Here is a 16,259-nt window from a genome sequence, read left to right as displayed (position 1 = left end):
AACACAAATAAATCTGTTCAATATAATATTAAAGCGTTTGCGACCTTTGCGTTCGGCAGAGATGAAGAGAAAAAGGGAGAACAGAATAACGGATGACACAGAAGGCTGCATAAGAACATGCAGGAAGTTTGGGAGTGAGGGAGGAAGTGTGAAAGGTCAGCGGCGGCGCATAACGAGCAGCGAGGCGCTGACACGATCGGCGCGTTGCGCGCGGACGGCCGGCTTAGGCTGGGCGCGGCCGAGGGTGATTGATCGCCGTAATGATTCCACCGCGCCTCGCTCGTCGCTATCGGAGAATAATTAATTGCCGTCATCGTTTATCTTTATTTTGGCGCTTGCGCGCCTCCCGATTATAGGCCCCGCAGGACGCGCCGGCTCGTAAACTCCTCTGCTGCGACGTAATTAAGGAGCCGCTCTCTTGTCTCCGCGCTCTCCTCTCCATATTTTAACGACGCACTCGTCTCCTCCGCCGGGCAAAACCCAAGTGTGAGTAATGGGATCTCAGCCACGTAATGTCGGGAACGCGGCAGTCCCTGCGGCCATGGAAGCACGTAAGTGTGCCTGAGACACAGTAGAATTAGTTTCCTGGGATTGATATATAGCCGACCAATTGATAATGTCATACTTCACCAAAAGAAGGCAGAAAATCGTGCATAGTAATTCAGGCAGTTTAGTCTGGGGACGTAATTTTGACTGGAAAGAAACCATGTATGGGGTTGCCCAAGCCTCAGCCTTAGGTCCACTATTGTTTCTCATTTAATACACTACTGGCCATTAAAATTGCTACAACACGAAGATGACGTGCTACTGACGCGACATTTAACCGACAGGAAGAAGATGGTGTGATATGCAAATGATTAGCTTTTCAGAGCCGGTGGCGACACCTACAACGTGCTGACATGAGGAATGTTTCCAACCGATTTCTCATACACAAACAGTAATTGACCGGCGTTGCCTGGTGAAACGTTGTTGTCATGCGTCGTGCAAGGAGGAGAAATGGGTACCATCACGTTTCCGACTTTGATAAAGTTCGGATTGTAGCCTATTGCGATTGCTGTTTCTCGTATCGCGATATTGCTGCTCGCGGTGGTCGAGATCCAATGACTGTTAGCAGAATATGGAATCGGTGGGTTCAGGAGGGTAATACGGAACGCCGTGCTGGATCCCAACGGCCTCGTATCACTAGCAGTCGAGATGACAGGCATCTTATCCGCATGGGTGTAACGTATCGTGCAGCCACGTCTCGATCCCTGAGTCAACAGATGGGGATGTTTGCAAGGCAACAACCATCTGCACGAACAGTTCGACGACGGTTGCAGGAGCATGGACTATCAGCTCGGAGACCATGGCTGCGGTTACCCTTGACGCTGCATCGCAGATAGGAGCGCCTGCGATGGTGTGCTCAACGGCGAACCTGGGTGCACCAATGGCAAAACGTCATTTTTTCGGATGAATCCAGGTTCTGTTTACAGAATCATGATGGTCGCATCCGTGTTTGGCGTCCTCGCGGTGAACGCACATTGGAAGCGTGTATTCGTCATCGCCATACTGGTGTATCACTCGGCGTGATGGTATGGGGTGCCATTGGTTACACGTCTCGGTGACCTCTTGTTCGCATTGACGGCATTCTGAACAGTGGACGTTACATTTCAGATGTGTTACGTCCCGTTGCTCTACCGTTCATTCGATCCCTGTGAAACCCAACATTTCAGCAGGTAATGCACGACCGCATGTTGCAAGTCCTGTACGGGCCTTTCTGGATACAGAAAATGTTCGACTGCTGCCCTGGCCAGCAAATTCTCCAGATCTCTCACCAATTGAAAACGTCTGGTCAATAGTGACCGAGCAACTGGCTCGTCACAATACGCCAGTCACTACTCTTGATGAACTGTGGTATCGTGTTGAAGCTGCACGGGCAGCTGTACCTGTATACGCCATCCAAGCTCTGTTTGACTCAATGCCCAGGCGTATCAAGGCCGTTATTACGGCCAGAGGTGGTTGTTGTGATTATTGATTTCTCAGGGTCTATGCACCCAAATTGCGTGAAAATGTAATCACATGTCAGTTCTTGTATAATATATTTGTCCAATGAATACCCATTTATCATCTGCATTTCTTCTTGGTGTAGCTATTTTAATGGCCAGTAGTGTATGTACACGATCTTCCGTCTAACACTCAACAAGCAGAGTTCGTTCTTTTTGCAGATGACAATAGTATTGTAATCAAGTCAAGAATAGTGAAATTTTCATTCTGCAGCGGAGTGTGCGCTGATATGAAACTTCCTGGGAGATTAAAACTGTGTGCCGGATCGAGACTCTATGTCGGGACGTTTGCCTTTCGCAGGCAACAGCTCTACAAACTGAGCTACCTAAGCACGACTCACGACCCATCCTAAGAGCTTTACTTCCGCCAGTACTTCGTCTCCTCTCTTCCGAATTTCACAGATTCGACCGTGAAAGGCAATGGTCCCGAGTTAGAGTCTCGGTCCAGCAAACAGCAAACAGTTTTAATATGCCACCAAGTTTCAGTCCAAGCATAGATACAGAAACAGAAGAAATGTTGAACAATGTTCTCAAAAATATGATTGATTACGAATGATCTCACCTTCAGTTTTAAAAAGACACAACATATTCAGTTATGCACATCAACTACACCAGTGAGTGGAAATTTCAAAATTCTCACATACTCATATTGATCAGAATTTAAACTGGTAAAAGCACATTTTGGAACTCCTAAAACAACACAGTTCAGCGACAATCAGAATCATTTCAGACCATGGGGAGAGACAAGGCAGTAAGCTAACACATGTTGCATATTTCCATTCAGTAATGCCACACGGAATAATGTTCTGGAGTAATTCATTTTTGAGAAAGAAACTCTTAATTACTCAGCAACGTGTTGTAAGAATAATATGTGGAGCTCAAATTATTCGTTCATGAAGTTAGTTGTAAATAATCCATTATATTTCAAAGGGAACAATGATGTGCTTAATCACAACACTAGAAGAAAAACTGACAGTCATTACTTCGCATTAAGGTTTTCTTTAGTACAAAAAGGGGTGCACAATGCTGCAAGTAAAATTTTTGATCACTTTCCCATTAATACAAAATGTCTGACACACATTGTTTTCAAATTTTACTTTGCTGTCTGTCAAACGGAAAAAGTTTCTCTTTGACCCCTTCTGTTCCGTAGAAGAACTTCTGTTACTGTAATGTGTAAAAGGTGGTGGGTAGGGTAAATGTTACCAAGTAGTATATACTAATTAGTTGGCGAATGAGTTCAAAATGACTAGTTCTACATCATTACGATTTTTCTTGCAAAATGATCCTTGGAACATGAAACCAACTAATTAAATAACTTATTTACTTACAGATCAGCAAAATGTGCTTGATTTCGTTGTGCTTTCCTCCAATTTAATACCGTATCCTCCCAATGGTTGAATTTGTAAGCTCTCTGGTCGCTGAACACAAAGATTGTGTGTGTGTGTGTGTGTGTGTGTGTGTGTGTGTGTGTGTGTGTGTGTGTGTGTGTATGAGTGTGTGTGTTTCAAAGAGATCTATATAGAGAGAGAGCCTACTACCTGATTCAGTTCTTTCCTATTCGTCATGTATTGCATGCATTGGTTCTGGCGCCCCTGTTCTCCCCCTCACATAGCTTTGTGAGCCAGACGCGAAAATAGATTTCTCTGTGTTACTACCCTTACTCACATTGTTTAGGAGACGAATCGCGTTTTCTTTTCTTTTTAATAAGGATATAGAACTTTTGGTTTTATACACTTTATCATTCTTTCCATGATGTTATAAACTTTTACGGATGATGGAGAATGGTAAACTTACCCATTTCAGTTAAGGTACTATAATCCAGAAACTACAGAGTCGAACGATATAACCGAAATCAAGTTCCGCCTTAGCCTCGCGCAGCACTCAAATTAGGGACCCGAGCTTCCGAACTCTGATCATGCGGAACAGAAATTCCGCTGAATACTCCCCAATACCCTCTAGCAATTTCCATTGTTGATTGACTAGTAATGGTGCACGTAACTTGATGTCAAAGAGACCGAAAATTCTAAGTCTGTCGTACAGCAATAATGAATTCCATTTACCTGCACAAGTTTCGCAGACTGCATCATTTTCAACAGCTCTTCTAACTGCCTTCCCCCCGCGTCAATGCAGTTATGGCATCGTCGAGGGAAGTTCTGTCGTACCCATTCCAGTATCCCTATTGTCGTTTGACCAGTACCGTAGGAAACGAGAATTCTTGCTAGTAGGTCCTCTTCAGTCTCGACAGGCGTCTCGTACCCAAGGTTTTTCACATGGCCCTACAAGGTGATATAATGTGCGACGTGATGGGGTGGACGTGCTGGCCGCGAAACAAGCTCTGCTTTGCGTATCCACTTTGTAGAGAATGTCTGATTCAGATGTTCTTCGAATCAGATGATTCAAATGGCTCTGAGCACTATGGGACTCAACATCTGAGATCATCAGTCCCCCAGAACTTAGAACTACTTAAACCTAACTATCCTAAGGACATCCATGCCCGAGGCAGGATTCGAACCTGCGACCGTAGCGGCCGCGCGGTTCCAGACTGAAGCGTCTAGAACCGCTCGGCCACACCGGCCTGCATTCTTCGAGTCCTCAATTCAAAGTGAGGGCTCCATCTTGTCGGAACCACATTCATTGATGAATAACAAGTGGATACCTTAGCAACGACAGTACCGGCACATGTCGTCCACTGTCAGATGTGTCAGAATGACGTTCACACATAACTTTCGACTCGTCGTTTCTGCAGCAGGATTCCTTATCCCAAACTGATACACATATGCTTCTCCACTAACCCTGAAAATTTGTAATATCGTTACAGAATCAAACTGTACACAGGGTGTAAACCAAGCTGGGTCTACCAAGCTGGGAACAGCCTGAAATTCCACTGCAAAATCCTCCTAAGCCCCGGCGCGTTTGTAGCGTGCTAGATTTTGGCTAAAATCGACCTCGAGTATTAAAAACCCCTTGTTCATGCATTTATAAAAACTAATATTGACGTTCGGGTAAATTTTAACCTAAAAATATTGTGAACTTTTACAGCATAGAATTAACAATTAAATAATTTTGTTTGCCTGGCTTTCTTGCTAAGAAACTAATGGGTTTGTAAGGCTCAAGTTCAGATCGAATTGTAACGTAATCACTTTTCTGAAGATCATTAATTAACGTCTTTTTTCTTTCATTACCCTCACGGGGAAGCTTTAATGAAACAGCCAGCTAAACCAGTGACATATGTGTGGTATCAGAGGTCGCTGCCACTCCCACTGGCGTCTCACAGGTGGCAACGGAAACGCACATTTCCGACAGACGCCGATAGCGGTTGCACTGGAATCCAGGGGACCCAATGACGCGCGCCCGCTGAGCCAAGCTTTCGGTGGCTGCGACTACGAGCGCCGTCTGCCGCCGCGATAGAGGCTGACCGGCTGCAGCTACATGGCCCAGTCTTCGCAGTCTTCGACAGTCTGCAGTTTTAGTCACCCTTAGAAAGTTCTTTTGTGCATTAGTAGTAGGAGACTCACACTGCACGACACTCTTTATTTTGGCTCTTGTAAAAGTTGGACTTTATTGCTATTTGTTCTTTTTTAAAGGTTCTTCGCAATGCTTGGAGAAAACTATAAGTAAGACTTATGTTTATTATATTTACCCGTTCGTTAATCATTTCTTCTCCTGTCCAACTTCTCTAGGCAACAGTTGCTGGACCACTTTATACCCCACCTCTCATTACCATTGTGTACAAAGTAGTACACAAAAGTAAAATCGTAAGAGGATGATGGGAATCTCTTGCGAAGAGGATGCGCTGTAGCTTAGGTGTCTTTTGTAGGCCAGTTCGAGGTTATTTCCAACCTTAACTGGCCACAAGTGTTCTATATATGTCTGCTCAACATCGTCTTTACCAGTGTGGTACCTTTTAAACAGTTATTGTTTATATTATTCCGAAGAACAATATTTCTATTTATGGTCGAGGGGTAATGTGAACAGCACTGTACAGCATATCAGTAGGTATAGTAACGAACTGGCGTCGGGTGTTGTCTTTTAGCATTCCTAATGTAGTCAAACGATTGCGGTAGACTTTAGGTAACCCCACAATCAATAGTCAGACAGATTTAAGTCTGCCCTGGGAGGGCAAACATGACGGAAGTGGCAGTTCAGCACGCGATCCTCACCAAATGATGTGCGCACAAGATCTTTCACGTATGTAGCAATATAGAGGAGCGCCATCCTGCATAAATGTCATACCTTCCAGAAGATGTCCATCAGCCAGGCTAGGGATGATGCGATTCTGTAAAATACCGGAATACCTTTCACTCGTCACGCTAACAGTTTGAAAAGCAAAAATGGTTCAAATGGCTCTGAGCACTATGGGACTTATCTGCTGAGGTCATCAGTCCCCTAGAACTTAGAACTACTCAGACCTAACTAACCTAAGGACTTCAGACACATCCATGCCCAAGGCAGGATTCGAACCTGCGACCGTAGCGGACGCGCAGTTCCAAACTGTAGCGCCTAGAACAGCTGGGCCACTCCGGCCGGCGTTTGAAAAGCAGCATCCCGCTGTCCAGATCCATCCGTTGGCGATTTTTGCACTTGTTATCGTTTATTTAATTTTATTTTAGTCAAGTTTTACCTCTCTACATCAATTATTTCATGAATGAGAGCGTTTTCAAATGTTAACGAACTTTTAGTTATGTATATACGAAAAGAAGTTAGAAGATGAATATCAACAAAAGTGAGACAACGGTAGTGGAATCAAATCAGGCGAAGATGAAGTAATTAGATTAGGAAATGAAACACTAAGAATGGTAGATGGGTCTTGCTGTGTGAGTGGCGGAATAAGTGACGATGCCCGAAATAGAAAGGATATAAAATAGAGACTGCGAACAGAAAAAAATTGTGTCTGAAAAGGAGAAAATTTTTTAACATCGAATACAAATTTAAGTGTTGGAATGTTTTTCTTTTCTAACGGAATTCGTCTGGAATGCAGCCTTGTGAGAGGCGAAGCGTGGACTAGAAGCAATTAAGATACGAACAGAAGATTTTGTAATGTGTTATAAGGAAAGAATATTGAAGTATTCTTTCCCGGGACAAGTGTTGTTCCTGTGCAAGCACAAGTGAGAGGCGAGTAGGACTTACCAGAGGAGCGGGCAGTCAGCACCAGCAGCCAGCGGTCCAGGGGGACGGCGGCCGGGCGATGCGGGTGGGCGACCTCCTGCAACACACGGGAAGGGCCGCGTTAACACAAGCCAGCCACTCGCAGCTGCCGCGACTGCTCCCAGTGAGGAGCGGAAGTCGTCGCATTGTCTCATCGCTGCACAAGGGGAGGGCTTACATGACTCGCTGCCGTGTCTATTGAGAGGAGGTGACTATTAGGTGTGTGTGTGTGTGTTATATGACAGGAGGGAGAGGGTGTAAAGCGATACTGGAACGTCCCCATCCGATGGAAGGGTCAACATCTTAACACGTACCTTCATTCCATGAGGCACTGCAGAGCAGTATGGAATCCAATTCAGGACGTCGGCGCAAAGTGTGGAGATCACTAGGGTAACTCCACAACGCCTCTCTTCCCTTGCCGACGATATTCGGGCAGTGAATATTTCTTCCACCACCAGGATTCGATCCAGCTACTTCTGAGTCGTGCGCCACGGCACTGCAGCGCGTTAGCGACCTTGGTTACAGGGACTGAAGATTTGTTGTGCCAAACTATAAGCCAAGGGAATGCTACCTGTTTGTGCTTTTAACGCACGAAGTTGTACAGCTTAACGCCCAGGGAGCTAGAGAGGTTCAAATGGTTCAAATGGCTCTGAGCACTATGGGACTTAACATCTGAGGTCACCAGTCACCTAGACTTAGAACTACTTAAACCTAACTAACCTAAGGACATCACACACATCCATGCCCGAGGCAGGATTCGAACCTCCGACCGTAGCAGCAGCGCAGTTCCGGACTGAAGCGCCTACAACCGCTAGGCCATAACGCCCGGCAGGAGAGAGGTGAGTCCCGGATTGGATTAGAGCCCTTCGTCTGGCGTATGGGCCATCATGTGTGGTCTTTATGGCGATTCGCAACGACCGTTTAAGCAAACGTTCTGTTGGTCACCAATCTTCGCCTAAGATGCCTGCCTATGCACCCTCTGTTTTGACCCGGATGCTGGACATTTTGGGCACAATGTATGTGTCGGTGCTTTCAACAGTGGTCTGTGGAACATTCCCATAGACCAGGTTTCGGACGTCCGCGTAGTACCGACGCACGTCAAGATCGACGTGAACAGCAGTGGCCAATCAAACTTCATCCATGGACGAAATCCAAATACAAGATGGTGTGAACAGCGGTGGCCAATCAAACATCATCCATGGACGAAATCCAGGTACATGTTTCACCTGCAGCGTCATGAGGGAGCACTGGGAACCGTCTGTTTAACATAATTTTGCGCCAAGTCCAGGCTACCACTGATACCACCACACCACCGAACATGGCTACTATCGTGTCACGTAAGAGTCGACTGCAGAATGGAAAGGCTCTCTACTGTCTTCTATGATGAGAGTAAGCTCTGTCTGTAAGCGAGTGACGGACACAAAAGCTTAAGGCATAGACCTGGTGACTGTCTATTCTAGAGTGCACTCGTCCACGACACACAGGTACCATCCTGCAACTCATGTTGTGTGTGGGTGGGGGGTTGGGGAGAGGGGAGGGAGGGACAAGTGGCAGTTACAACTGGAGGTCACATCCGGTGTTTCTGCAGGGTAATGTAATCAGTGCCCGTTACACTACACAGGCTATTATCCCCATGCTACTGCCATTTCTTCCAGAGGAAACTGATGTGCTTCTTCAGCAGGACAACGCACGCTCACATAATGCTGCTGCTCTTCGTGACGTGGAGCTGCCCTAGCCAGCAAGATCATCAGATCTCTCTCCAAATGAACACATATGGGACACCGAGAGAGGTGGCACAGTGGTTAGCACACTGGATTCGTATTCGGGAGGACGACGGTTCAACCCCGCGTCCGGACATATGCAAATTCCGGGATAGTTCCTTTGAAAGGACACGGTCGACTTCCTTCCCCATCCTTCGGTCATCTAGTGGGACCGATGACTTCGCTGTTTGGTCCACTCATCCCAAACCAACCAACCAACATATGGGTCATGATCTAGCGGAAACTTATTCGTTCTCCAGAAACTGCTAGAATCATTGCCGAATTGCAAAGAAACACGCATGTCCCTTGGGACAGTCTACAGCAGGATGGCATTCGGCACCTTCTTGATAGTTGCTTGTAGAACAGGCGCACGTTGCCACCAGAGAGGGATGCACTGTGTACCGATGCAACTATTTGGACACCCTTTACTGTGATACGTGTTTTTCATTTGGCCTGGGTTTTGTTATCATGTACACATACAATGATGAAGTACCTGTCATCTCTCACTTGTCACTAAAATGATCTTGTTCTTGAGGGTGTTGCATTTTCTTCCGGCAGTGTAGAGTGGTGTCCCTCACATGCAAGTCAGGTGACTTAAAAATACGACTAGTACGATTAGAATTAACACATACGTATCTGTGGAAAATAATAAACTTGTCGTCTGACCTTTTTGTCACGCCCGCAGCACGGCGCCGGAGGTGGCGGCCCGGCGAGCGCGGTTGCCGTCCGCTAAGCCAAATGCAGGGCGCGTGTCGCGGCTGGCTGCGGCCGGCCTGTTTGGCAAACCGCTGACCGCAGCGCTGGCTTCTGCCGGCCGGTGTTCGTCACAAGCGCGCCGTGTACTGTTATCCTATCCTACGCTACCGACAACGACATCGCCCCCTGTCCGCGGTTTCGGCGCCAAGCACACACCTCTGTATTGTCAACAAACGCGACACACTCACGTCGTTACGACGACTGCCGCATCACATGTCGTAATAGTGGCAATGTGCTGACTGGAGCCAAATGTAACACACTATTTGCTCAGAAGTATACAGACATCCCTATGTAATGAATTGACCAATAGGTGTCACGACACACGGGCACCCCCTGTATAAAAGCTGGCGCGAAGTATTTTGTTCTCAGTAGAGTAGCAGTAACAGCTGAATGGGTGGATCGGGTCAGCTCAGTGACATCAAACGTGGACCAGTCATTGGATGTCACCTGAGTAATAACGCATCGCAGACATCTGAAGGCTTCCAAAGCTGTTCAAGCCGAGCTGTTGGTGATGTTACCATGAAATGGCTCTGAGCACTATGGGACTTAACTGCTGAGGTCATCAATCTCCTAGAACTTAGAACTACTTAAACCTAACTAACCTAAGGACATCACACACATCCTTGCCCGAGCCAAGATGCGAACCTACGACCGTAGCGGTCGCTCCAGACTGCAGCGCCTAGAACCGCTCGGCCACCCCGGCCGTCGTTACCATGAAAAGTAAGCGCGAAGGAACAGCCACTGCCAAACGGAGACCAGGCACACCTCACGTACTGACGGGCTGGGACCGTCGACCATTGCAGAAAGTGGTTGCAAAAAAATCGCACGAAATCAGCTGAAGGAATCACTCGCGAGTTCCTAAATGCCGTCAATAGTCCAGCCAGTACGATGACCGTATGTACAGAGCTAGAACAGTATACAAATGGGCCGGCCGCGGTGGCCGAGCGGTTCTAGGCGCTTCAGCCCGGAACCGCGTGACTGCTACGGTCGCAGGTTCGAATTCTGCCTCGAGCATGGATGTGTGTGATGTCCTTAGGTTAGTTAGGTTTAAGTAGTTCAAAGTTCTAGGAGACTGATGCCCCCAGGTGTTAAACCCATAGTGCTCAGAGCCATCTGAACCATTTTTGATACAAATGGTGCAGCACACCTCGTAAGTGACACGTTTCTGTGATGAACGCCAAGTGAAGCTTGAGGTGGTGTAAAGAGCAACGCCACAGGATAGCGGATGACTGGAAAGGAGTGATTTGGGATGATGAATCACGCAACACCCTGTGACTATTCGATGGAAAGGTTTGAGTTTGGCGAATGGCTGGAGAACTTCACCTGCTATCATATGTAGTGCTGGCAGTGAATTACAGAAAACGTGGTAAAAATGTACAGGGATGTTGTTCGTGGTTAAGCTGCGGTACACTTACTGCACTTAAGAAAACGCTAAATACGGAAGGATGTGAACACATTGTACAGCATTCTGTCGTGCGTGCAGTAGAGAATCAAAAATTGGAACCATGACTGCTTTATCAGCATGACAATGCACCCTTCATAAGGCAGCATCTGTGAGGCAGTGGTTTGTGGACAATAACATTCCGGAAATGGACTATGCTTCCTACAGTCCCGATCTGAACCCAGCAGAACACCGCTGGGATGGGTCAGAAAGCCGACTTCGCTCTAACGTCCTGGCGTCCAAAACCACTACCTTCACTGGTTTTGGTTCTTGAGGACGAATGAGCTGCCATTTCCCTCACGGACATTCAACTCATTATCAAACGTCTCCCCACCATAGCTAGTCATCATAAAGGTGAACAGCTGACACGTCCTATACTAATATCCATTAATAGCTGTCCAGACAATTTTAATCAGATAGTATATAAGTTGACACTGGCCCCGACATTGGCTTTGTAGGTAACACGTTCCGTTATTGGGAACAAGAACGACTGCTGCCATATCAGGGAACACTGCCCGGTAACTCTGTATGTTTGTTCCTTGTTCTGCCGAAAGTAAATCGCTAATTCAAAAGACTACGAGATTTTGCTGCGGCTCCATGTCACTTTAAAAAAGAAACACTGTCCTTCCATGGCCATTGTAATTAATGTGCGCCTACTCTCGGAGGTCCAGCATGGGCTGTCATTATCATATGGTTGCGAAACTTGATAGATATGCTGTTGTGTTGATGCGGAACCGATTTACACAGGAAAAAAGTTTAGTTCCAGTTTTGACCACCAGGTGAAAATCAGACATCCACGCTGACAAGACATAACGTTGGTGAACAGTACGGCTATTGAGAAGACATGCCGTGCACTGTCAGTATAACTGTTTTATGTGAGTGGCAGCAATTACAGTGCTGAAGTGAGAGAATATCGCAGAGTGAAAGGCCCGAGGAGAGGCCCAATCTAATTAAAAGATTTAAAGAAAACGACAATGAAATTCGAAAAGACGGGTGAGCTTGTTGTGGCACCTAGAAGAGGGAGGCGTCATATCCCGGTGGAGGTTGCTGACGAGATTGCTGCTGCTTTAACTGACAATGCAGCACGTGCCCTGGGTAGCGCTAGTGCTGGGCAGTGTCGTGAGAATTGTTCATCCCATGATCGATAGTACGGAAAGTTTTGCGGTCAATTTTACACTCGTACCTGTACAAGACCCATACGGTGTAGCAAGTGAAACGTAATGATACGCAGCAATATTCGAATTACCTCTTCGGTTTCTTGCACGGATCGAAGTTGATGACATGTGGCTGGGCACTGTTTTCTAGAGCGACGAGGCATATTTTATACTACAGGGTGCAGTGAATACACAAAACTGCCGAATTTGGGGTACTTTTAAACTGTATGTTCTGCACATAGAGCCACTGAACTGGCCAAAGGTGACTATTTGGTGTGGTTTCACAGGCACCTTATTCTCGGTCTGTTCTTCTGTGAATAAAATATAGCCAGAGGGCTTGTCAGGTGTACCATGACGTCTACGCATTATCGATTCCTCCTTGTATAGCAGGTGGTTCCCACTGTGGGAGAGCACGGCTGTGTGCAAGGCAACACCGCATGTCGCTTGCCCAGTGAAAGATCTGGTTAACGCAGCCTTTCACGGACGTGTTAGCTCCAGAGGTTTTCCATATCCATTACCTACAAGATCAACTGAGCGGAATGGCGGTTTATAATAAAATCAACATTATGCCTTTCTCACTTCTTTGATCTTTTCAGCCCACGTCCCGTTCCAAATCCATTAGATACGGAAACATTTCTATACATCTTTCTTGCATTCACAGCGCTAGATTTGCGTCTGGTGGCAAACACTGGAACTAATTGTTTTCCAGTGTAAATCGGTTCTGCATTAACGCACCTTAATAGCTATCAAGTTTACTGCCATACGATAATTACACTCCAAATGTTCAAATGTGTGTGAATTCCTAAGGGACCAACTGCTTAGGTCATTGGTCCCTAGACTTAGACACTACTTAAACTAACTTACGCTAATAACAACACACACACACACACCCATGCTCGAGGGAGGACTCGAACCTCCGGCGGGAGGGGCCGTGCAGTCAGTGACATGACGCCTCAAACCGCGCGCCCACCCCGCGCGGCTACACTCCAACTAGACCTCTGTAAGTAGTTGCACTTTAATTACAAACCACCCGGAATGTGTGGAGCGGGTGTGCGCTATGTGAGGAAGATGTTCATACATTCACTCCACAAGCATAATTATTTCACGCGTTAATACTTCTATTTAGAAAAAAATGAGATTGGTGGCGTATGTAGCCAGTACTACAGTTTTATAAAACAGTGACAACAGTAATCAATTTCCCGAAACTTAAAGGAACATTTCTGTTTTTATCCCTCAGATTATTTAATTTTATCTCTTGCGAGGGTAGTTACCCCCACTTTGGAAATCACTGATCTACAGTGTGAAACAAAAGCTTGCCGGCGTAAGATAATCTGAGAATATGCAAACTGATTTGGAAAAAATAAGGCAGAGTAGAGTCTGTGACTGTGATCCATGTTTTCGTCATATATTTTGTCGATAGGCTGTCACTCTCCATTGCTTACGAATTAGTGAACAGTTAACAGTGATGGAAGTTAGTTGTTACTCCGGAGTGCATAAACTCTGCGGCCAGTGGACGCACGCTTCCGGTACATTGGCGCATTTGCGAGCTGACATCGTTCTCGCCGCGGAGGTGCTGACTCAGCACCCGATCACAGCTAGGGCGACCCCCGCACCCTGCAGCATCATCCGTCTTCATCAGCCTTTTCCGCCGCAGAACACGCCACACAAAAGAGGCCGGGATTGCTAATTGCAGCTGACCGGGCCGGGACGCGGGGGATTCTGCACGCATGCGCAGACGGCCTGGCGCCGCGCCGCTGAAAGCCGCGTCTCGCTGTCCGGTTCATTAATAAAACATCTGGCCGGCCGGCGGGCCGGCTGGCCGCTGACTCATCGCGGGGGAGCCGGGCGGCGACCGGGGCTCCTTGTTAGTTGCCTTTCAGTGGCAGCCACCGCCCCTGCCGGCGATCGCTGCAATTAGCCGCGGCTGGCCATTCGCTCGGTCATTCGCTGGCGCGCGGAGCCTTCCACTCCACGAATGCGCTGCAGAGATATTTTCTCCTCATTACGAAAAGAGTGAAACGAGAGCTGAAATCTTTTGCAAACGCTGTTCTACACAACTAAATCATGGCGCAGACTCGGTACACAGCTGCTTAGCAAAGCCAGTAAGAGTATTGCCCTCCAGAGGCAAGGTCATTTCACTGCAGTAAAGTCTTGGGATAGCGATATGCACATATACAAATGGAGGTAGTATCGCGTACGCAAGGTACAAAAGGCTACTGCGTGGGCGGAGTTCTCACTTGTACTCAGGTGATTTACGGGAAACGATTTCCGATACGATTTTGGCCGCACGACGGAAGTTACGAGGCTTTGAACGTGGAATAGTAGTTGGACATAGGAGCATCGGACATTCCATATCGGAAATCGTTAGGGAATTCAATATTTCACGATCCACAGTGCCAAGAATGTGCCGAGGAAGTCAAATTTCAGACATTACCTCTCACCATGGACAACGCAGTTGGCCACGGCCTTCACTTAACATACGAGAGCAGAGGCGTTTTTGTAGAATTTTTCAGTGCTTACAGACAAGCAACACTGGGCTCAGATAATCGCAGAATTCAATGTGGCACGTACGACTAGCGTATCAGTTAGGATAGTGCACCGAAATTTAGCGTAAATGGGCTTTGGCAGCAGACGACAGATGCGAGCGCCTCTCTTGGGCTACTGACCATGTCAGTTGGACCCTATATGACCGGAAAACCGTGACCTACTCATATGAGTCTCGATTTCAGGCGGTAAGAGTTGATGACAAGGTTCGCTTGTGGCGCAGACCCCACAAAGCCCTGGAGCCAAGTTGTCAACAAGGCACTGTGTAAGCTGGTGGTGGCTCCATAATGGCGTGGGCTGTGTTTACTGGAATGGAATGCGTCCTCTAGTCTAACTGAACCGATCATTGACTGGAAATGATTATCTTCGGCTACTTGGAGACCGTTTAGGCATTCATGGACTTCGTGATCCCAAAAAAATTTTATGGTTGAGAATACACCATGTCACCGGAGCAAAATTGTCGAGATTGATTTGAACAACAGTCTGGATAATTCGAACGAATGATTTGGCCATCCACTGAAGATTTATGGTACATAATGGAGAGATCAATTCATGCACAAAATTCTGCAATGGCTCAGTATTTCAGCAGGCGTCCTCCAGCGACTTCTTTCCATGACACGTCGAGTTGCTACGTTCCCAGGTCAAAAAGAGGTCCGACAGGATATTAGGTGGAATGGATTACTTGTGTCGCCCCAGTGTAGTTCGACACCAGGTTAGGCTCACAATTTTTATCTGCCTGGAAGTTCCGACTAGGGAGTGGGGTGGGGGGGGGGGGTTGCGGGGGGGGGGGGGGGGGGGGAGGGACTCATCGGTAGTGGACGTCGCCTTTGCCCCGTAATGCAGTGATGCGCAGTCCGAAGGCATACATACAAATGGTTCAAATGGCTCTGAGCACTATGGGACTTAACATCTATGGTCATCAGTCCCCTAGAACTTAGAACTACTTAAACCTAACTAACCTAAGGACATCACACAACACCCAGTCATCACGAGGCAGAGAAAATCCCTAACCCCTGAAAGGTCTCTGTTGGATCCCTTTCATGTTTGATTTCTTAAATCTGTTGTCATTTATGGAATAAATTCCTCTTCTAAATTTACTGTGGCGTTTCTGACTATCTGGGAGGAGACTGAGTAGTGGAACGTGTTACTTTTACACATAAACAAGAACGATCTGTCACACTACTACACTTTAAAACACAGTTTATATGTAATTCATGTCACTCAGTCTCATACGGAACCTACATCCGCTTTCTTTTGTATACTGTATATGATAAGATACTGTCATCACCCTTCCCTACTGTGTGAGAGGATGAATGAGCAAATGTATTTCTAGTTGCATGCTTGAGGGTAGCAGACAAGCCTGTCTGCTAGAGAACAGTAGGACCAACGTCGGAACAGGTAGCTACGCTTTCTAAGA

General features: G+C 46.9%; 1 long non-coding RNA gene across 1 annotated transcript in view; it reads right to left on the bottom strand.

The window, feature by feature from the left end:
* The window catches only part of LOC126477832 (uncharacterized), a 491,696-nt gene that overhangs the window by 282,546 nt on the left and 192,891 nt on the right, over positions 1-16,259 (bottom strand). Inside the window, exon 2 of the long non-coding RNA XR_007587435.1 lies at positions 7,170-7,245. This is a non-coding gene — a long non-coding RNA (uncharacterized LOC126477832). The remainder of the gene's footprint in view (positions 1-7,169; positions 7,246-16,259) is intronic.

This window comes from Schistocerca serialis, chromosome 1 (assembly GCF_023864345.2).
Source record: "Schistocerca serialis cubense isolate TAMUIC-IGC-003099 chromosome 1, iqSchSeri2.2, whole genome shotgun sequence".
Taxonomy (NCBI): Eukaryota; Metazoa; Arthropoda; class Insecta; order Orthoptera; family Acrididae; genus Schistocerca; species Schistocerca serialis.
This window is presented reverse-complemented; position numbering and strand designations above follow the sequence as displayed.